The sequence below is a fragment of the Paroedura picta genome, chromosome 3 (assembly GCF_049243985.1).
Source record: "Paroedura picta isolate Pp20150507F chromosome 3, Ppicta_v3.0, whole genome shotgun sequence".
NCBI classification, from domain to species: Eukaryota; Metazoa; Chordata; class Lepidosauria; order Squamata; family Gekkonidae; genus Paroedura; species Paroedura picta.
In genome coordinates, this window is record NC_135371.1 from 35767701 (window position 1) to 35791866 (window position 24166).

The following is a 24166-nucleotide window of genomic DNA, read 5'->3' on the forward strand; positions in this document are numbered from 1 at the left end:
ATAATCACAGTGGATCAAACTATGATTTATATATTGGACATTTAACCTTGGGGCATCTAGGGCACACTTTGCAACAGTAACAATAATACATTTTATCTTTTAATAAAAAACTACATAATAGAATAATGGGTTTATCGTGAGACAGACATAGTTATCTGAATAATAACCTCTGCTTTATTTGTTGTTGTTAGGTGCGAAGTCGTGTCCGACCGATCGCGACCCCATGGTCTGCTCTGCTTTATACATCTAACAGAACAACAGATAATAAGCTAGATCTTCTACATCACTGGAATTGCACACACACAGATGATCATTTTAACAAATTGTAAATAAGGACCATGGTATTCATAGCCTGAAGTAGAGATAAATATGTTTCTAAACCTATGATCAGTGAAGGATACTAGATGAACTGGCCTCCATCCCATCCAGTAAGAGTCACAAACATTTTGAGTATTAACATTAGCCAGCTTACTGTAATGGTTAGGAGTGCGGACTTCTAATCTGATGAGCCGGGTTTGGTTCCCCGCTCCTCCACATGCAGCCAGCTAGATGACCTTGGGCTTGCCACAGCACTGATAAAGCTGTTCAGACAGAGCAGTAATCTCAGGGCTCTCTCAGCCTCACCTACCTCACAGGATGTCTGTTATGGGGAGAGGAAAGGGAAGGCAACTGTAAGCCGCTTTGAGACTTCTTTGGATAGAGAAAAACGGCATTTAAGAGCCAACTCTTCTTTTTCTAAATGTTTTTTGTTTTTTTACATCTACAGAATTTTCTGGTTTATTCTGCACTATGACATTGGATTTGCCAACTCACTGGAGGAGAGTTCAGTAAGACCAAAACTTGAGATAGCATTTTAATTACCAGCTCACAGAGGTCCTTGTACACCAGTTTTAATTATTTTTTTAAAAAACACCTTCATTAGATCTTCCTCAGACAGATAATTCAATCAGCTCGTACTTTAGGAAATGTCACATTATTATCCTGCATTTAACTGAAGATAAACTGGCTTATATACAAATGATAATTATAGTCATAGATGGAGGCACTGCTAACCAGGCTCTCAAGAACCAATTTGGTATTGATTCCAAAAATGCCATTAGGAAAGGACCCCATGCTTGTGTGTGAATCATAACAAGTTTGTGTCAGATTTCTGACATTCAAAGTTTGCACAAATTAATCACTCCCTTAGATCTATAAAACCTAAAAATTGCTTGGGAACAATCTGCCAAAGGCACTTTGATCTATTCGTATTGGTTTTTCCCATTTTCAGTAGCTGAAAGAAAAGTTATACCCTTCTAAGTCCACTGATGTCAAAAGGCTTAGACGGGCCTAATTCCACCAGGGCACTGTTTTTCTGATACACTGTCTTACATATATAAGTTGAAGGACTTCTGAGCAAAAGCATAATTTTGGTTTTCTTACATTCTGTTTTAAAATGTTGATTGTAAGAAGTGTATTCTTCAATCAGCCTTCAAAGTCCCACTTGACAGTGGGAAATATAAGGCAAAGTATACATTAACATTCATGTCAAGAGCCAGCACCTTGTTCAGACTAGATCCTGCCCCAGCAGCCAGAGATGCAGATGGCCATGACCCAGACTCAGCCATGCAAGAAAGGAAGATGGCTGGGACCAGGCATGTCACTCTGATACAGTCACAAATAAGGCAAGGAGCAAGACGGAGGCAGGGAGGGGACATGGTTAGAAGACAAGGCCAAGCTGAGACTTTGGGGGATGCCAGAATGGGAGATGTTATAAGGCAACCTTGAGCAGCAAAGAGGAAAGAGGGAGGAAAGATTTCCCTTTCCTATTATAGTTACTCAGATGGAGCAGGTGGAAGGGAATTAGAAACAGACCAGGAGGGGCAGGGCCAGGGGACCTTGTAAAAGGAGAGGCAACACAAAGGAAATACTATAAAAGGGAGACACTTACATGTAGAGAATCATAGAATCATAGAGTTGGAAGGGGCCATACAGGCCACCTAGTCCAACCCCCTGCTCAACGCAGGATCAGCCCTAAGCATCCTAAAGCATCCAAGAAAAGTGTGTATCCAACCTTTGCTTGAAGACTGCTAGTGACTGTGAAACTACTCTGACTGTGAAATTTTTTTCCCTGATATATAGCCTATATCGTTGTAGTTTAAACCCATTACTGCGTGTCCTTTCCTCTGCAGCCAATGGGAACAGCATCTTGCCCTCCTCCAAATGACAACCTTTCAAATACTTAAAGAGGGCTATCATGTCCCCTCTCAACCTCCTTTTCTCCAGGCTGAACATTCCCAAGTCCCTCAACCTATCTTCATTGGGCTTGGTCCCTTGGCCCCAAGATCATCCTTGTCGCTCTCCTCTGTACCCTTTCAATTTTATCTACGTCCTTCTTGAAGTGAGGCCTCCAGAACTGCACACAGTACTCCAAGTGTGGTCTGACCAGTGCCGTATACAATGGGACTATAATATCTTGTGATTTTGATGTGATGCCCCTGTTGATACAGCCCAAAATGGCATTTGCCTTTTTTACCGCTGCATCACACTGCCTGCTCATGTTTAGTTTACAATCCACAAGTACCCCAAGGTCTCGTTCACACAGAGTGTTACCTAGAAGCACATCCCCCATCGAGTAGGCATGCTTTTCATTTTTCTGACCCAGATGCAGAACTTTACATTTATCTTTATTAAATTGCATCTTGTTTTCATTTGCCAATTTTTCCATTGTGTTCAGTTCTCGTTGAGCTCTGTCTCTATCTTCTGGAGTATTTGCCAGTCCTCCCAATTTGGTGTCATCTGCAAACTTGATGAGTAGTCCCTCCACCCCCTTATCTAGATCATTAATAAATATGTTAAAAAGTCCCGGGCCGAGCACCGAGCCCTGAGGTACCCCTCCAGTCTGATGAAACACCATTGACAACAACTCTTTGAGTGTGGTTCTCTAACCAATTCCCTATCCACCTAACTATCTGAAAATCCTGATTGTAGTCCTTCAATTTATCCATCAGAACATCATGGGGAACCTTATCAAAAGCTTTACTAAAATTCAAGTAAATGACATCAACCGAATTTCCACGATCCAGCAAACCTGTCACTTGGTCAAAAAAGGAAACCAGGTTGATCTGACAGGACCTGTTGGAGACAAATCCATGCTGACTTCCTTGGATCACCAAACTGTCCAGATGTCTGCAGATCGCTCCCTTTAATATCTGCTCCATTATCTTCCCCACAACAAAGGTCAGACTCACTGGTCTGTAGTTTCCTGGGTCATCCTTCCTCCCTTTTTTGAAGATTGGAATAATGTTTGCTCTCTTCCAGTCCTCCGGGACATCTCCAGTCCTTAAAGAGGTCCCTAAGATGATGGACAAGGGTTCTGCAAGTTCTCTGGTAAGTTCTTTGAGCACTCTCAGTGCATTTCATCCGACCCAGGGGATCTGAACTCATCCAGTGCAGCTAAATGCCTCTCAACAACCTCTCTGTCCAAGTCAACCTGCCACCCAGACACTATCGTTTGGCTACTGCCATCTCTAGATGTGCCTAAATCCTTTGACCTGTGGGAAAAAACAGATGTAAAATAGGCGCTGAGCCTTTCTGCTTTCTCTGCATCCTCCGTTAGAGTTTGTCCATCCGCACCCAACAGTGGGCCTATTGCCTCCTTTACTTACGTTTGCTCCTCACATAACTGAAAAATCTTTTCTTGTTACAATGGGCTTCCCTGGCCAATCTTAGCTCACTCTCAGCTTTGGCCTTTCTGATGATTGATATACAGTGCCTAGTAACCTGTAGGTACTCTTCTTTAGAGCTCTGTCCTTCCCTCCGTTTCCTGAACATTTTCCTTTTCTTTCTTAGTTCCTCTTGAAGTTCTCTGTTCATCCAAATAGGCTTCTTAGAGCTCCTGCAGTGTTTTTGTCTTTCTGGGATAGTCATTGATTGAGCATGCAATACTCTTGTTTGAGTAGCGCCCACCCTTCACATGCTCCCTTCCCTTCCAGCATTCTCATCCATGGTATGACACTCATCATGTCTCTGAGTTTATTAAAGTTTGCCCTACGAAAATCCAACGTCCGCATCTGGCTACAAGCTTCCTTGCCTCCCCATCTCAATAGGAATTCTATGAGGGGAAGGAAGAGGATATGGTTGCTGGAACCCCCTCTTTTCCCCCATTCTGATGCCAGTGGAGGAGGAGGAGGAAGAGGAGGAGATTCTTATATGCTGCTTTTCTCAACCTGAAGGAGTCTCAAAGTGGCTTACAATATCCTTCCCTCTCCTCTTCCCACAAACAGTCACCCTTTGAGGGAGGTGAAGCTGAGAGAGCCCTGATATTACTGCTCGGTCAGTACAGCTTTATCAGCGTTGTGGCAAGCCCAAGATCCCCCAGCTGGTTGCGTATGTGGGAGCGCAGAATCAAACCTGGCTCGCCAGATTAGAAGTCTGTACTGCTAACCAGTATACCAAACTGGTGGTGAAATGGTAGATGGCAGGAAGACCGTCTTGAGGGTGTGGGAATCTCACAATGTATTAATTCCAGGGCTTTGTAAATTATCAGCAAAATTGCAAGCCTATAGTTTATAACTTCAGGATAGATAAAATTGTTTCCTGGAATTATTTTGCTTTGTAATTGATTCCCAGCTCCTTCTTTGACATGGACTACCAGCCACCCAAGAACCTGGTTATGCATATCTATCATTCTCATTAATAAACCAGCCAATTCATCTGCCAGATCATTAAACAAATCATAGCAGTGTTCCCAAGCTTGTCTTGAAACTTGAGACAGAAATACATTGTACCCAAAATTGCATTTATTAATGCTTCTCCAAAATAATTCTGTATCATTAAATTAAAAACAATATTAAGGAGAGAGACCTATAGTTCCATATAATACTTGCCTTTCTTGGCATTCAAGACTTTTGTACACCTTCTCTGCCAGGCATGCATGCCTCTGGCTAACTTTTTACCACAGGAGTGTCTATTATGGATATTGTGTAGTAGGACCCATGGTTGGGGGCTGTAATATCCAGAAAAGTTAACAGACTGCTTATTTAAGCTAGTGTGCAAAGTGTGGTATTGCTGGCTACTGAGTGCATATGGACCAAAAACAACAAAGCAGACTATGGTCATGGTATTAAACTAATGTAACAACTATTTATTAGAGAACTCCATTCTAGACCGGAAAGGTAAGAAGGCAGTTCCTAATCTACTCTAGTTAGTTAGATGGGGGAGTTGCATGAGGCATCTCTCCATCTCTCACACTGCAGGCAGGAAAGATGGAGAGAGGAAGATTTCTGAAAAAAAACAGGAAACAGGAAGTTGTCCCTCAAGACTCATTCTAGCCTTCAAGGGACAGCATCAGAGAGATCAGAAAGGTGAGTGGTCAGTGTTCCTATCTGTCTCACTGAATCTATGGAAAGGAATCTTCTCTTCCCACAGGCTGAGGCAAGAGACATTGCAGGACACAACTTCCAACACTCTAAATTTAAATATGGTTAAATCTAACTTCCATTCTGACAAGCTTTGGTATTATTAATATGAAAAAGATATAAGGATGTGAGGCATGGTTGCAGTCAAGCTTGCATAAACAAATAAGCTGAGATCTCAAATGAACTCATTTTTGACAATTTCTTGCTTAGCTCATTAATCCACGTAATTCAATGCTGTGATTTCCTGTTAGCCATATTAATGGCTGACCGAGGCTGGGCCAAGTATGGTGCTGTGCCGGAAGCAGCCGCCAGACAGGGCGGCCAGGGCACGCGCAGGCGCAGGCCCTGCCGGCGGAACCGAAGGGCATGGAAGGGGAGAGAGCAAGCACACCCAGAAACCCTGTACACCATGGACCTCCCCGATTATGCACGCGACCACTCCGGCGCCGCTTCTGGTTGCACCCTGGTCACCTGGGAAGCTCCACTTTCTTCCTCATTTAGCTTTTTGGCGGCCTACGTCAACTCTGCGCCTGGCTGCCGCCACTGGCGTGCATTATTGGTGATTTCCTCCGCCGCCATTCCATCCCGAATGCGGACCTTACCATCCGTGCATAAGAGGCCATTGAGGGGTAGTTTATAACCAGCATACACCTCTCGTTAACCCTGCATCAGGTATTAATTTACAGGACACTGCCTGGCAGGAGTGGACCTTTGGAATAGATGTCAATTGCCTCTCAAAGTACCAAAATGCACCGTCTACTCCCAAGCAGGAATAGAAAACATGGACAAAAGCCTGCTGCCAATCTCCAAGATATACTTGGACATTTATATTAGATTCTATGGGAATGTAGGAGATCTCACTAATGACTTTCTCTCCCCACGAAAAGAGATGCACATCTTTGAGACAGTAGGCTTTCCAAGGAACTGGTACAAATCTCATCAGCTTTCCAATCTCCCCTTCCCCTCACATCAATGGAATTCAATTAGCAACTCACAACAGCTGCCCCACCTAGACAGTTTCCCATCTAGTAATCAAGGGGCCATCCAGAAACATTAACATCTTTAGTTCTCCCCAGGTAGAACAATCACAGTTATTGTCTATCACCTGGAAACTCATCATGGTTTCACCCTGAGTCTTGCCCTCACACCAGACAAACCCATCACATGTCTCCTAGGTTCCTTGTCAAGCACAGAGAATTTTATCAACAGATTGTGTGGGTTTTCCAGGATGTGTGGCCATGGAAAACTTTTAGTCCCTGACATTTCACCAGCAACAGTCCTCCCTCCCCTGCCACTGTTTCAGTATATCTTTAAAAGTGTGCATTTAGATAACTGTGTTGGTCTTAAAGGTGCCACTGGATTCAAACCTCATTCTACTGCTTCAGACCAACATGGCTACCCACTAGAATTGACCCAAAGAGTGATTTCATGTTTATTATTATTATTAATATTGTTGTTGTTGTTGTTAGATTTATTTCCCGCCACACCCGTAGGCTCATGACGGGTAACAGTAGGGCTGATTCCGCACAGGACCAATGTTGCCAGTTGGTCACACAAAGCGGAAACGCTATTTTTAAAAGTGCAAAAACAGTTCATCAAAATGCCTGTATGTGAATAGCTCAACAAATCACAAAAGTAGTCAATTATTCCTAGAATTAGGGAACAATCATGGTTTACTGGGAACACCTACTTAGCATTCTTCAGTACCTGCAGTTCTCAAGTAAAATATTTTGAGAAAGTATTTGTTTGCCTGTTTAGACAATTAGACTAGACAATATCGAGGTAGGAGCAGACTTGGTGTAAGACAGTTTCATATAAGAATCAATATTTTTTACATGAACAACTATTTCCAGGATCTAACAGTAACATCAAAACCTCAATGTATAAGATCCTTAGGGTTCCATCAAGACCTAAAGAGTTCTTTTAAACAATGGCAGTGTCTCTATACCAGAGGCAACATATTGCTTGCTTGCAATTATTTTCAATTCACTAGACTTGGTTGAAGTATTTTAGGAATCTCTATCAAATCTGTCTTCAACACATTAGATTTAGCTAGACCATCCTAGGGAATCTTTAGGGTTTATCTTTTAAAAAGAAAACACCCAGAAGGTGATTTATCACTGACTAAATCATGTCTCATTTATCACATAATGAATTCTAAGATACCCATCTTCATTAATCAAAATCTACTTCAGAGTCAAAGTCAACTGGAGGCTGGAGGGTGCCTTGGCACAACTCCATCAAACTGAACTGTTTACCACCTTGCATCTTACACAAAGTTAAATCAGTCATGGGCCATTTACTGGTGTTGATGAAGTGATGCAGTTCTAGAGTTTTCTGTGAATGTCATAAAGCAAACAGAACCTGGTATCCAAGCAGCATGTAGTTATTGACCCTAATAAAAGCCAGGGCGTCCCTTTTATGATGATCATCATCACTGTATGACAGACAATTTGTTCCTGATACCAGCTCTGCATAAACAGTTGGCTGATCAACACACAAATATTGGCAGAGAAATAGAGCAGGGAGATAAAACAATCTGTCCTGTAGGATCAATTGAAAACAACTCCCCATAATACAGGGATTCCTACCTGGAAACTGTAACAAACAGCTTCTCATTAAAATCTAATCCGCATTCTACAGTCTTTAGTGGATACACCAAGTTACATTAATTGAAAGTAAGATCCATTTGTCAGGAAGGATCCTGCTGCTTCTACACAAGGGGATTGAGGCAAATGGCCCTTTAGAAGAAGGAGGCTCAGTATCTAAGAGGGCCATACACTTCATCCCCCACTTGACATGGGATGCGGGCTACTATTCACTTGGGGCCAGGTGTGATCCTGAATGGTGGGAGGCCCACTCTATAAGGCAGTTTGTTCATTACTCAAAGCTTCTTAGTTGGGGAAAGATCCTAGCATGCCTCCCTCAAGCACCAAGAATTATTGAGTTGGGAGAAGCCTGAACAATACATATCTCCACGCATTAGCAGAGACAGATTGAGGTCACCTGATCTTGGCAGGAAGAGGTCTGTCTAGCTGTCTATTGCACTATGAAGCTCAGGGAGGGGTGCAGTTCTTTCCTTCTCCATTTTAGGCTTGACACCACCTCATCCCTGAAGCCCATAAGCAGAGCAGAGAAGTTGAACAGATATTCCACCTGCTGCAGGTAGATTTTTTAATATTTAAATTAAGCTTTGGCCTTTTATTTACCATATATAATGTGTTTTTCTCCCCATTCCATGTATGGGTTCCAGTGGAAAGCTATAGCTGTGTCTGTCTGTATTTGAAGGATGGTTGAAGGACAGCCTGCTCCTATGCGAACTAAATATTCAGTGAACATTCGTACCAAAGGACCAGTTCACTTTCTGCAGTAAAGTGAGTGATCAGGAACTTTGTAGTAGTACTTTGATTATAAGAGGTGGTCTTAATTAATGGGCTGCTGTGAGACGTTGGGATTCATCTCCTACCAATCAGGTAGGCTGTACTAACTGTCCCCTCCCAGATTGGCCATCTGTCCAATGAACAGGCAATCAGGAGGGATGTCCCAACCCTGGTCACATCCCCCTCCAACTTCTTCCATATGGAAGAAGTGCCTGCCCGGTACGCAGGAGCTGGGAGGGAGAGTTGAGGGCCTGGGACTATGAGCCTAGTGGGAGTGGGGGAAGGAGGGAGGGAGCCCCCACCAGCACTCATCCCTGCCCCGAACAGCCATGGCCATGGCTTCACCAGGTGTCGAGAGTGCTGCCAAGGGGAGAGGGTGAGCCAGTCCCCACCAGCGCTCCCACTGCCCCGAGCAGCCCTGGCTTCCCCACCTGACACAGTATCTGGGAGGGCCAGGCGTTGGCAGGGCTGCCCATGGTGGTGGGGGCATGACCAGAGCCTGCACCAGTGCTCTCCCCCCCCCCTGAAAAGGCCAAATGAGATCTGGAGAGGCCTCAGTGGGCCTTTTCAGGGCAGCTGGGAGAGGAGTGGAGTCCCTGCCAGTACTTCCCCCCCACCCCAAAAATGCCTACTGAGACCTCTCAGGCCTTGGCTGTCTTGTGCCTGGGGTAGCGGGGGGGGGGGGAGGCCCTAGTAAAATTAAAAGAGTATATACTAGCAAAAAACCCCATTGTATTTTAGGATACAACGGGGGGGGGTTGCTAGTATATATATATAACATTCAAAAGTAGCATGATACAACCATGCAACTAAACTGGAGTCTAATAAGCAGTGTGACAGTATTTATATAATATATACAATGAACAAATAAAAATATATACAATGAATAAATAAAAATCAGTAGCAGTCTTCCATGTTGCACAGCTGCATTGTGATGTGATAACCCACTTAAAAAAACCCACATCCAGTATACTTGGGGGGGGAAGGGGGGAGGCGATCATGGACATAGAATGGTGGAATTAAGGGGTGCAACAAAATAAAAGGTGCAAGCAGGCACATTTTTGTAGAAAAAATTGGAAATGGAGAAGGGAGCAAAGCATTATGGGAAGCTACCTCCATCCCACACAGATGTGGAAAGTATGTGGTGAATTTCAGCCTGGGAGAAAGCCCAATTTGGAAAGTCTAGATTCAACTCACAGCATCCAAAGGAAATCCAAAGCAAGGTTAAAATGAGGTGTGTCTCCCAGTGCAGAAATGGCCTGAGTGAAATAGTGCTGGACTCCCAGTTTGAATCTCTTGTTATATGACATCATATTGGTCTGCCAAATGCAGATGTGCTCTTTTGTAGCTTCTCAGAATGCCTTGTTTGGGGGGGGGGTCCACCCAGGTAGAAAATTTTGGCTTCTTGCCTGTTCTTAGTTTCAAACTGCAGAAACTGATTCCTTCAGCCTCCACCCAGCCCATATAAAGTATCTGTCAGCTACTGAAAGATCTTTACCTCCTTCTATACAAAAGCTGAAGTGGCCATTCTGTATAGACAAAAAGGAGTGCATGAAGAAGAGCTTATTTGCACAGCTCCCTAAACAGCTGTAATCATTGCACAAAAGGCCTGGATTCACAATCTGTAAAAAGACTCATAGCCATTTGAGTGCATAATCTGACTTTGCACACTAGCTTATTGCCTTTTATAGTATTTTATTATTAAGAATACAAATATTTCTCAGGCTACCTGGTATTGAAGATTACAGTTCCAGGCTGGAGGAATCTTTGGTCTGAACCAGCGAAGTCAATTTTGACCTGTTTATGCATTGACTGTCTGGGCTGATTGGATTCTCCTGCAAAGGAATCTGCATGAGAAGAAAAAAAAAGGGGGGGGAGAGTGTGCATTTGAGGCATTAAATATTTCTTCCATCTGCCACCTCTTAAGACATTTCTTTTGGCTGACAAAAGACTTTTTCTTAAGCCACCCTCTGCTTGTTTTGGTCATTTCCCTAATCCTTCATTTTTCAAGCTGAATAAGAAAAAAAAGAAGAAGAAGACAGTGAAGAGTTCCCTGGTTCAAATCTGTTGCTCTTACCTCCCCTGTTTCACCACAAATACCTCGGTTGCCTTTGTACACAGTTAATCTTCACGGAGACAAATGTCGAACAAAGCCCACCCAACTGTTGCTTAGACAAATATTTTTGCAGGGGAAGCAGATCTTAATTAGAAAATCTTAGCTAAAAAAGTTCAGTTCCTGCATTTATTTTTCATCTCTGGAGCAAGTTTTTCTATCGAATCTTTCCCATCATTACCCCTGAGAAAAAGAACCACACAAAGCATCAAGCCCCAGCTGGCTTGTTCTGGTAGTTGTTGCTCCTAACGATTCGCCTGCATCTGTGGCTGGCGTCTTCAGAGGCTCACTTCAAACTTTTCAATGGATTTCTTTTAAAAAAATCAAGCAACCTGCTGGCACATCTCTGCTGTAATGGGAAAGATTCCCACTGCTTCATTGTGACTCTTGTGGTAAAATTCTCTTGTATAACTTGACTGCGTCAATACAGCCGGTCTGAGAGATGGAAACCTGTGTCTCTGTGGTGTCTGAACAGCTCACAACTGTTGCTGCTGTGCCCCAGCAGTACTTGGTGTTACTCTCCATGTTAAATACGGCCTTGAATTTGTCTACAGGTAGGGGAAGGAAAGCAATTCCTCACATCCCCGCTGTTTAATCGCATCTGCAGCCTGGATGGGAGGACTGTTGCCTGTTTTGTGTCTCAGAATCCTTATTCTTTTCATATTGTGTTCTGGAAGGAGGAGACTGGCATGCTATAGAAGCATGTGAGGACAGACTGGGCCCATTGAACTTATGTACACAAAACATAAATTCACACATAAAAAAAAAAAAAAACAGTGTGCTTGAACACACAGGGAGAAACGGCCTTAGAGGGCAGGGCCGGTGAAAGCATACCCTGAGTTTCTGACAAGGCCCACTGATGCAAAGCATCCCAGCTGCATATGACCAGTGCAGGACGTACATGTGGTACACAATGGTGGCACTTCTGGCAGGCATAGGGTTAGTGCCACCTTGGTGTAGCCGTTAAGAGCAGTAGTCTCTAATCTGGAGAACTGGGTTTGATTTTCTACTTCTCATGCAGCCAGCTGGATGACTTAGAGCTAGTCACAGTCCTGTTAAAGCTGTTCTCACAGAGCAGGTTTTCTCAGAGTGTTTTTTGTCAGAGCAGAAGAGGGGGTTCCTGGGCACTCTTTGTCCAGGGGCCCCTGAAAACTGGCACCAACCTTGTTAAAAGGAAGAAAAGCTGCTTCATCCTATATATCAAGTATAGCAACCTCAGCCTGCAGTACTTACATGGGAGCTTTCACTCCTCCAGCTCCAGTTGTATGTATCACTGTAGTCACTAAGGGTTGCCAGCCTGCATATGGGGCCTGGAGATCTCCCAGATTTAAGAACTGACCCCCAGACTACAGGAAGAAAATAGCCAAAGGGCACAATTTATGGCATCACATCCTGCAGTGCTCCCTGCCTTGCTTAAAACCCACTGTCTCCATGCACATCTCTGCTGAGCTCCCTCCAGTGCCCATACTGTGCCCTTCCCATATCTCCAGGAATTTCACAACCCAGAGCTGGAAATAGCCATGGGCTTCAGTATTAAACTTAAACATACATACAGAGCTGGAAACCCTAACAGCAATGTCCTCCAGGCTGTCTGGTGTATCAGTCACAGGTAGATTCCAACCCAGGACCTTCTGGCACACCTGGAAAAGAGACAGGTAACTCTGTAACGTGCTTGCAGTTCACTGGATTTTTGCTTATTTTCATTTTTTCTACACTATGATGGGCCATGGCCCATTCCTGCCCTGTTCCAACATTTGTCTTCCTTTTACATACATGTCTTCTACATGCCGTTCAGTTTTCTGATTTGTTTTGTCTTCTCTGTTCTCTGCTCAATATGTAAATACGATTTACCCTGAAGATATTTAAACTGGACATAAGTCAATGTATTATTGAACTGACCACTAGAGGGAGCAAAACACATGCAGAAAAGGAAGTAAAAGAAGAAATAGGGGCAAAATAAGGAAAATGAGAATGCTGACTATCCCAAAGTGAAGTCCTACACATACACACCTTCCGTTTGCTCAGTCATGGGACTGAAACTTAGCTGGGATAAGAAGTTCACATGGAAGACTATGGGGATGTAAAATGTGGAAAAGAGGGAAAGTTCAGATGACATACCATTGGCCGGCATTTTGCAAGATAAGAAAATTCTCAAGGAAGCCCAGGAATGCTACTCAACAGCAGGCAATGGCAAACCTGCTCTTGTCTTGAAAATCCTATGAGGTTGCCATAAGTCAGCTGTGATGTGACAGCACTTTCCACCATGTCCTTAAAAGAAAGGGCCAAATAACACCGGTGCTTTATGACAGGAAAAATATGACTAGGTACTTTAAATAGCAATTAATCTAGAAGACATGAAGGGAAACTTCATGACAGGGAGAGACTTTAAAGTATCCATTTCAAGAAGTGCTGGAAGAAGGACTCAGTGTACAGAGAAGAGACCTTATGGCTGCCACAACTCTTTATAGGTTGCTATCCTGTTGGATGGTCTTGGGCACTCAGGGACGCAGATCTAGCTTTCCTATGATCACACCAACCACATTGATGAAAATGTTTTTACATTTTACATTTGTAAACATTTCCCAAATGGCACCATGTTTCACAGACTGAATGTAACTGGACAGCACATGCTGTTCTCTAACATGCTCTTTGTTTGCCAGATAAGTCCTTTCTTAAATAAAGCGTGATCGGTTGCGTCAAGAGATTGCTTATGGAGTTCCTCCGTCTTCTTGCTCTGAAAATAATAAGGAACTGGGGCGGAAGCTTCCTGATCTCCTTGCCAAGGGCATTACAAACACTTTGAGTCAGTTCTCATGAGGTCGGATTGTGGACTGTGATGGAAAAGAGAGGAAAAGCCAAAGGATTTTCCTAATGTCAGCAGCTGTTAGTTATCTTTCTTCTCTTCAGCCAGCAATAGTATTAAAGGCCTAGTTTTCCTCTGTTCAAAGGTATCTAGCAGCGGTTTCTGATCCCAAATCGATATGATGACAAGGCTGCCAGCTTTTGAACTGCAAAATGAGTTTTATCAACAGCTGGTACAATATGGCGGCTAAGAAAATAAGAAAGGTCCCTGTTTGAGATCTCGCTATTACCACAGAATCACTGGATAGCCTTTGTTAGAGTTGCCAGATGCTGGCTGGAGATCTCCTGAAATTATATCTGGTTTTCAGGTAACCAAGATCACCTGGAGAAAATTGCTACCTTAGAAGGTGAACTCTATGGTGTTATGCCCCACTGATATCCTTCCTCAAACCCCATCCTTTACCAAGACCTCCAGGTATTTGCCAATCCACAGCTGGCAACCATAGGCCTCAGACGAGTCCTCCCCCATCTGTTATAACTCAGTTATGACCTTACAAAGCTGTTATAAAATTATAGCAAGATTTGTAGGAAGTGCTTTGGACACTGAAAAGAATAAATACATCTGTAAATGTATAAATGTGTAGTAGTCAGGTGTGATCTTAAAGCACCAAATGACTGACGATGAGAAGGATTTCCTATAAGCTATTGAACAACAGTGGAGTTTGATGCTTGTAACTTAACCAACATTATTCTAATAGTAAACTGGCTGCTCTCTAACAGAAGGGAAGCATTGCCAGCTCTATGAGGGACAAAAACTGAGAGCAGTGAAGAGTAATTTAAAGGGTGAAAGAGGTGAAGAAATCCATATGTTCAAACCTCTAAGAACTTGGAGAATCCTGAGGGAGTGGCGTCATAGAGGCAGGGTAGGCTTTCCAAGGTATTCCTCTCCCTCCCATCTTTTCTTGTGATCAGCATGTTTTATTTATTTGGAAATTTATATTTCACACCTTCACCTGAAGGTCCCAGGGTGAGTCACAACAATACAGAATAAAATACAAAATAAAATAATTTAAATGCATTAAAAACCTTTAAAACATAACCCCCCACCCATCCTCCCTCTCGCCCTCACACCCCGGCAGGACAGCACCAATAGGAAACTAGACATTAAAGGCCTGGGAGAAGAGATGTGTTTTCACCAGGTGCCAGACACATAGGCGCCTGGCAATTCAATAGAGGGAGGTTATTCCAAAGTGATTTAATTACAAACTTGAAACTTGTGTATAGTTACTCTGAGGTTCTCAGGAAAATCCAAAAGCTGAAAAATGGAGAGTTCATGCAAACACAGTAACAAGCAACATCTGCACAAACAAAACTTGACTGGCATCTTGGATTGCCTAGCAAGATATTTGCACAATTTTAAAGGCTAGGAGGTGGCTGATATGGAGCAATTTTGCAATTGGGGCTTAATTGGGGGAAGGGGCTTAAAATGTGGAAGAAGAAATGTTGGGTGGGGGGGAAGAAACCATAAAAGAGAAGGGAATGATTATAATGAGGGTGGAATTTGCCCTCCCTCATAAGTCCTAACATGTCCTCCTCTTATTTTATCTAATAATAAAGGGGCATGGCCTCACTATGTTATTGAAAGGTAAAAAACTGGATAATAAGGGTGTCTGTATACATGGGGTACTTCCAGAACAAGGAAGGAAGGAAGGAAGGAAGGAAGGAAGGAAGGATTAAATTCATCCAGAAGGGATAGCATGTCAGTTGAAGGGTGAGGAGGGAATCAGCTGGATCGGGTCTATGATAGTTTAGAGAATCTTGAAGGAAGTTTCCAAATTCCCAGCCACCCAGCAATTTCTCAGGGATTTGCAGCTAGTCTCATATACTGAAGAGCCTGAAAGCATAACATTCCAACATTACCCTATGTATCAACTCAATCATCGTGTCATGTTTAGTAGCTTCCCAAACCTTATGAAATTCAGTTACCAGTGAACCGTCAGGGACTAAAACTACCAGACCACGGCCAAACAGTCTGAAAAACCCACAATAGCCACTTATGAAATTCATTTGTATCAATGGAGTTCCATTTACCAGTAACAAGGAGTCTTCAACAGGTGTCTTCAGGTTTCACAGACTGAACACTCAAAGAAATAGATTGTTGAATATGACAGGAACTACTTCTCCCACTGGAGTGATGGCCAACGTATTTCTTTTATAAAGGAAGGAACCACTTTATTTTCTGCTTTCAATTCCTGTCATCAGTTGGCACAATGCACTAGTCATACAGTGACAGATGTTTGAATGTATACAAGTAAATGTTTAAGCCTCTTGAGCATTTTCTTATCATGCACAATGCCTGCCAACATGGCAATTGTGTGTTTTGTCTGGCCTTGAAAAATACATTTAGTCTCAGGCCATGTTCTGTATGCATTGAGATATAGCTATACTGAACAGAAGTCCCACTGAATAACATGCCTTTGTATCATGTTATTCAGTAGGACTTACCCTTAGCAAAGTAATAAAACTATAGTCATAGTTATTCAGCAATACTTCTGCAATTAAAGGAAGAATAGGTATTTATTTATTTGTGTATTTATTTATAGCCTAATTTATATGTTGCTCTACCCCAGGGGCTTAGGGCAGCTTAAAACAATTCATAAAACAGAGTTAAAACATTTAAACATTTATACAATGCATTTTTTTAAACCTAGGATCACATTTTTAAAAACCCAGGTTGCTCAAGTTATTTTGAATTGATGAAGTATACTATCTATTAATCCCAAATGAACAAGTAAGGACTTTTCAGAAGGACATTCCACAATCACAGAGCAGACTCCTAGCTGACCTAGAGAGGGGATAACTTTTCACTGAGAGTTTAATGGGCTGAAAATCTTCCATTACCCATTTCTACATGTTACATTTCTATTAAAGGAAAGGACATTTTCAGTCAGGCCTGTTGGCAACCCTCTGTGTCTATCCTGTAAAATGGAAATTGGATTGGGACACAAAGAAGTCTATATTAGAGGTGAGCATGAACCTGGAAAAAGGAGGGTCCAGTTAACTACTGACCTGTCATCTTAACATCTATAGCTGGCAAAATTTTAGAACAAATCATCAAACAGTCAGTCTTTGAGCAGTTAGAGCAGATGGCAGTAATTACTAAGAGTCAGCATGGCTTTCTCAGGAACAAGTCATGTCAGACTAACCTTACCTCTCATTTTTTTTGAGAAAGTTACTACCTTGCTAGATCATGGCAATGCTGTGGACATTGTTTACTTTGATTTAAGTAAAGCTTTTGATAAGGTTCCACATGATGTTCTTACTAGCAAGTTGGTAAAATGTGGTATGGATCATATTACTGTTAGGTGGATTGAGGACCGGTTGACAGATCGCACCCAAAGGCGATAAATTGTTCATCATCTTCTTGGAGATGAGTGATGAGTGGAGTGCCTCAGGGATCTATCCTGGGCCCTGTGTTACTCAACATACTAATAAATGGTTTGGATGAAGAAATAGAGGGGGTGCTTATTAAATCTGCAGATGATAGGGAGGGGTAGCAAACACACCAGAAGACAGAATCAGGATACAGGATGATCTTGACAGGTTGAAGACTGAGGAGGAGGAGGAGATGGTGGTTTCCCTTTGCTCTCCCCACAACAGATACCCTGTGAGGTGGGTGAGGCTGAGAGAGCCCTGATATTACTGCTTGGTCAGAACAGCTTTATCAGTGCTGTGGCAAGCCCAAGGTTGCCCATCTGGTTGCATGTGGGGGAGCGGGGAATCAAACCCAGCTTACCAGATTAGAAGTCTGCACTCCTAACCAATACACCAAGATGGCTCCTAACCACTATACTAAGCTTTAATAGTGAAAAATGCAAAGCTCTGCAATTAGGTAGGGAAATTCAAATGCATCACTATAGGATGGGTGAGACTTGTAGGGCAGTAGTATGTGTGAAAAGGATCTAGGGGTCTTAGTAGACCATACACTGAACATGAGTCAGCAGTGTGACTCAGTAGCTAAAATGTTGAATGGGATTTTGGGCTGTATTAAAAGAAGTATACAATGGGGTAGTTACTGACCTGGAGCCAGACATCCTGGAATGTGAAGTCAAATGGGCCTTAGGAAGTCTGAGCAACAATAAAGCTAGTGGTGGTGACAGCATTCCAGTTGAACTATTCAAAATCTTAAAGGATGATGCAGTAAAAGTGCTACACTCAATATGCCAGCAAATTTGGAAAACTCAACAATGGCCACAGGATTGGAAAAGGTCAGTTTACATTCCAATCCCAAAGAAGGGCAATGCCAAAGAATGTTCAAACTACCGCACCATTGCACTAATTTCTCATGCTAGCAAAGTTATGCTCAAAATCCTACAAGCTAGGCTCCAGCAATATGTGGACCGAGAACTTCCAGAAGTACAGGCAGGATTTCGAAGAGGCAGAGGAACTAGAGATCAAATTGCCAACATACGCTGGATCATGGAGAAAGCTAGGGAGTACCAGAAGAACGTCTACTTCTGCTTCATTGACTATGCTAAAGCCTTTGATTGTGTGGAGCACAACAAATTGTGGCAAGTTCTTAAAGAGATGGGAATACCAGAGCATCTTATTTGTCTCTTGAGAAATTTATATGCAGGTCAAGAAGCAACAGTGAGAACTGAACATGGAATCACTGACTGGTTCAAAATTGAGAAAGGAGTTCGGCAAGGCTGTATACTGTCGCCTTGCCTATTTAACTTGTATGCAGAGCACATCATGAGAAATGCGGGATTAGAGGAGTCACAAATTGGGATCAAGATTGCAGGGAGAAATATCAACAACCTCAGATATGCAGATGATACCACTCTAATGGCAGAAAGTGAAGAGGAACTAAAGAGCCTGTTGATGCGGGTGAAGGAGGAGAGTGCAAAAGTTGGCTTGAAACTCAACATCAAGAAAACAAAGATCATGGCATCCGGCCCTCTCAATTCCTGGCAAATAGATGGGGAAGAAATGGAGATAGTTACAGATTTTATTTTCCTGGGCTCCAAGATCACTGCAGATGGGGACTGCAGCAAAGAAATTAAAAGACGCTTGCTCCTGGGGAGGAAAGCTATGGCAAATCTAGACAGCATCCTAAAAAGCAGAGACATCACCCTGCCAACAAAAGTGCGTTTAGTCAAGGCTATGGTATTCCCAGTTGCAATGTATGGCTGCGAAAGTTGGACCATAAGGAAGGCCGAGCGTCAAAGAATTGAGGCTTTTGAACTCTGGTGCTGGAGAAGACTCTTGCGAGTCCCTTGGACTGCAAGGCGAACAAACCGGTCAGTCCTAGAGGAGATCAGCCCTGACTGCTCCTTAGAAGGCCGGATCCTGAAGATGAAACTCAAATACTTTGGCCACCTCATGAGAAGGAAGGACTCCCTGGAGAAGAGCCTAATGCTGGGAGCGATCGAGGGCAAAAGAAGAAGGGGACGACAGAAAATGAGGTGGCTGGATGGAGTCACTGAAGCAGTAGGTGCAAACTTAAATGGACTCCGGGGAATGGTAGAGGACAGGAAGGCCTGGAGGATCATTGTCCATGGGGTCGCGATGGGTCGGACACGACTTCGTACATAACAACAACAAAAAGAAGTATAGTGTCCAGATCACACAAGTTACCATGTTTACTCCACTCTGGTTAGACCTCACTTGGATTACTATGTTCAGTTTTGGGCACCACAACTGAAGAAAGATGTAGAAAAACTGGAGCTTGTCCAGAGGAGGGCTACAAAGATGATGAGGGATTTGGAGACCAAGTCATATGAGAAATGGCTGAGGGAGCTTGATATGTTTTGCCTGGAGAGAAGACGACAAATCTTCAAATCATATAGAACAGTGGTTCTCAATCTTCCTAATGCCGCAACCCTTTAATAAAGGTCCTCATGTTGTGGTGACCCCCAACTATAAAATTATGCAAGTATTCTTGCACAGAAATTAAACTGAATCTGAACAATGGCGTGAAGATCCATTGTTCGTGATTGTATATAAATTGGTTTTTTTCTGGGGTTTCTCAGTTCAGTTCTGCCTCTTGTCTCACCATGACGATCTTGCTCTTTTCTGCTGCTCCAGACAGATGAACGCTCCTATCTTGATCTACCCCACAAGGCTATTGTGTGGATGGTGCCCCCGGCCAAGCTGCTTGCCCTGCCGCAACCCCTGTGAAATGGTTGTTCGAACCCCAAAGGGGTCCCGGCCAGAACCAATTAGTTTAAATTAATTCAAAAGAATTTTCAGCTAAACATCTGGAAGAAGTTCCTCAGTGGAACAGGCTTTCTTGGGAGGTGGTGAATTCTCCTTCTTTGGAAGTTTTTAAGCAGAGGCTAGATAGTCATCAGACAGTAATGCTGATTTTATGAACTTAGGCAGATTGTGAGTGGGAGGGCAGGAAAGGATGTGCCAGTGTTTGTCTCTTGTGGCTCTTCCTTGCACTCCCAGGGAATCCTAATTGCCGCTATGGGATGGTAGGTGAATTTCCTACAGGCCAGGCTGGATTCTGTATATTTTTGGTTGGGGGGGCATGAAATTGGGTTCACTGTGGGTGAACAGGTAGTTGTGAGTGTCCTGCATAGTGCAGAGGGTTGGACTAGATGACTCTGTAGGTCCCTTCCAACTCTATGATTCTATGATTCAGATAAATGACCCTGGAAGGGAGGGGAAAGTGGCAAACAAGATCCTCTCTCAAATGCCTCCCAAATTACCCCTTGATACCTATAACAGGACTTGTTGTCAGACTACGGAATGTCAAAAGGGGCAACGAGCATGTAGGTGGAGGACTTGCTACAGGATACCATTTTCAGCAGCAGCCCTGTGGGTGGCCTAAGAAGTAGACAAAACAAAGGCACCGCTCACTCCTGCCTATTCATTTTTATCTGCCATCTAGTGAAGGGCTCTGAGGAACACAGCCTATTATTTTAGGACTATATAACAGACCCTCTTTGAGAGATTTGTCATCTGGGATAATTGGATGAAGGATGTATGAGCTAGAGTTCCTTAAATATTTTACTTCTATACATATGATATCCATTACTATACTGAGCAGACAACACAGCAGAATTTTCAGCTTTGGCAATCTGTGCATGGAAAAGCAATTTTATTAGACATGCAGTATTTGCTATGTCAATATGTCCTCGTCCAGTCTCAAGTTTCACTGATGGAGGTTTCAATATTGCTCATAACTCATCGGGAGGTTTAAAAACCATCATCTTTTCCGACTGCCGGATTACATAAGAGAAAGCTACGTAAGGCAGGCAACGGGGCAGAATTCACAGGCAGCAAAAGGCTATCGTTAACATATTGCCTATGAAATACTATTTCAAACAAAGCAATTTTAAAACGTCAGTTTTTATTCATTCTGTGTTCTTGTATCATCATCAACGATGACAGTGGAAGCAATATTTGCTCTCAAAAGAAACGGAATCGAGCCCAAGCCATCGTTGTATTTTGAAGGATGAGAATCTGAAATCCAGAAAACAAAAAGGGGTTCGTGATTCCTGACTTGACACCAAAATTCCACTGACATCATCCAGATTGTTTCAGAAGAACCATTTGACCAAGATGTGCAAATGATGCTGCAAGTTGAATGAAGCTCCAAGCGGATGCCTGAGTCTCGAAATTACCAAATGTTTGATTCTGCAGTCTGTTCTCCAGCATTAGTGCCCTGGCCCAGAATCTTAAGTACATAATTTGAGCAAAGGCCTGCTAAACTTTAGTGTGGAGAGTGTGATCCTAAGACCACTTTTTCTAGAAATAGACCTCACTGAACAGGATTCTGAGTAGACCCGTTTAGGATGGGACGATTAATACCATCCTGGAAAGTGAGCAGGCCCACTGATGTCTTAGTGCCTCCAAGTTAACATCACAGGCCTAATTTGTACTCCTTTCATGGAGGAAGAGTAGTACTTATATGCATTGCTAAGATCTCTCTTGTTGCTCAGAGCGGCAGAAATGCTGTCTGAAGCTGTCTGTCCATGAGGCTGGGAATTCAATCCCAGCAGCCGGCTCAAGGTTGACTCAGCCTTCCATCCTTCCGAGGTCGGTAAAATGAGTACCCAGCTTGCTGGGGGGTAAACGGTAATGACTGGGGAAGGCACTGGCAAACCACCCCGTATTGAGTCTGCCATGAAAACACTAGAGGGCGTCACCCCAAGGGTCAGACATGACTCGGTGCTTGCACAGGGGATACCTTTACCTTTACCTTTAAGATCTCTACAGTGCCACCAAAGTCATAATTTGGAATACTTTAGCTTCACCCTTTATACACACTTACATGAAGGTCAAATGTCTGGAACCACTAGACAACTCTAAATATAACCCAGGCCTCTCCTCTTGCACCAGAGCAGAAAGCACATTTCGGGATCAAGGCAGGTCAATTATATATTTATTGAATACATTATTTATAGCCTGCCTTTCTCACTGAGGTTCAAGTCAGATTACTTTGTATCAGTCAATAGTATCAACAGAATGGGTTGCCCATTAAACAAAGCAAGATGATTTGGTTTGCAGATTAAATGAAGATTTATTGATACACCTCACTAATCAAAGGTAAACCAACATTTAAACAGACCTGGACTGGGTAGCTGTACTTGATAAGCTTAGCTGAAGTAATTACACTGGGTAACCACAGAGATCACCAGCCTGACCCTGGCCAGTCTAAGAAAACACAAGTGGTGGAGTACAACTGAGGGGAGGCCTGTGTCTTTAATAAAGCCTAACCCCACCCCACACATTCTTCAAACTATCAGAGAAAACTTGCCAACTCCAGGTTTTGAGATTCCTGGAAATTTTGGAGTTGGGCCTGGCAAAGGTGGGGTTTGGGGACAGGAGGGGTCTCAACAAGGTATAAAGCCATAGAGTCCACCTTACAAAACAGCCATTTTCTCCAGGGGAACTGAACATTGTCGCTTGCAAATCAGTTGCAATCCCACTGGGAGGTTAGCAACCATATATCAACATGAGTTAAATCATTCTTAAAAGAGATACATTTTTAAATGTATTTATTTATTCATTGTATTTTTAGACAAGCTTTCCACCTGAAAGTCCTCAAGGTCTTGCATAACGGGTTGGAATATAACATTAACATAAACATTAACATAACTAGCATGAGGGCTGTGAGAAAATGCATTAATATGAAATATTAAATGAAATAAACAAAACTTTCACTTTGCATTTTTAATTTTCCCCCTCTCTGGACAGAGAACATTCAGGAAGGGGTGGAGTCAGTTCAATTGCTTTCCAGATATACCTCAACCCACCTTCATGCAAATGCTAATAGGTCTAGAAAATGACGTGGTCAAGCTCCCTGACCCCACCCCAAGCCAGGGAACAGAGATTTGGAGCAATGAAATACTAGAGAGAAGAAATTGGAGATCTCCAGGAAAAGTCTCTTTGATCTGGTCAGTGAATGGAGAAAAAAGAAGAGATAAAACTCAGGAGATCAAGGAGGAAGATCTCTTTGGTGCCGAGCCCATCAGAGTAAACAGCATTCTCAACTGAGGCCTCAAGGAGGCAGCCATGGACTTCCATGGTCTTGGGCATGCTATTTTAAAAGGGCACCAGGGAGAAGACAGGCAGTTGGCAAGCAGCCAGTCATGCACAAGGAAGTAACTGTCCTCACAGTGACCAGGCACTGGACAGTGGGAGACACAAAGTCAAGGCCTCAGAACTTGGAAGGGAAGCTGGGAGTCCTGACCTTCCCAGCAGCCAATTCTATATACCTTCCCAGCAGCCAATTCTTTATAAAGGTCAAGTGGTGATAGTGGTTACCAAAGAGAGAAAGGAAAGCTTCTTACGGTGTGGGAAAGAAGTAGTTTTTATACCCTGCTTTTCACTACCTGAAGGAGTCTCAAAGGGGCTTACAATCACCTTTGTTTCCTTGCCCCACAGCAAACACCCTGTGAAGTAGGTGGGGCTGAGAGAGCTCTGACAGGACTGCTCTGTAAGAGCAGCACTATCACCACAGTGACTAGTCCATGGTTAACTAGCTGGCTGTGTCATGCCCCGCCAAATACACATGCTCCAGGACCTGTTTGCTACATGCCTGGCTACTGAGTTGACCCATTACCCTCGCCCCGGAAGCAAGCACCAGTCAAAAGTGGTTTAAACAAGCTTTACTGCAGCAACAGTCTCAAGTACACTTCACCAGAACTTCGTCAGCCGCTAGAGTGGGGGAGCTTCAGAGAGCCAGAAGGAAGCATGCCTCTTCTCCTCTCAGTGCCAGCTGGCAGAACATTAAGGGCATGGCTGTCTGCAAGTATAAGTCCGCTTGGATGGCAATCAGGCTTCTGAACAAGAGTCCAAAAATCTTGGGTCAAAGAAGGCTAGTAGGTGAAGCAAAAGTCCAAAATCGGCAACACAAAGTCCAGAACCAAGAAAGCAGTCCAGCAGCCCAAAAAATTAAATCCTGAGAGGCAAACCAACAAAATATCCACAAGCAAGGCAAAAGTCTAAATCCG

At 43.2% G+C, this 24166-nt stretch overlaps 1 long non-coding RNA gene across 1 annotated transcript in view; it reads right to left on the reverse strand.

Moving 5' to 3' along the window:
• Positions 1 to 24166, reverse strand: part of LOC143831083 (uncharacterized) — an 84365-nt gene that overhangs the window by 18278 nt on the left and 41921 nt on the right. Inside the window, exons 2-3 of the long non-coding RNA XR_013228698.1 lie at positions 12446 to 12532; positions 10509 to 10626 (exon numbers count right to left, since the gene is read on the reverse strand). This is a non-coding gene — a long non-coding RNA (uncharacterized LOC143831083). The remainder of the gene's footprint in view (positions 1 to 10508; positions 10627 to 12445; positions 12533 to 24166) is intronic.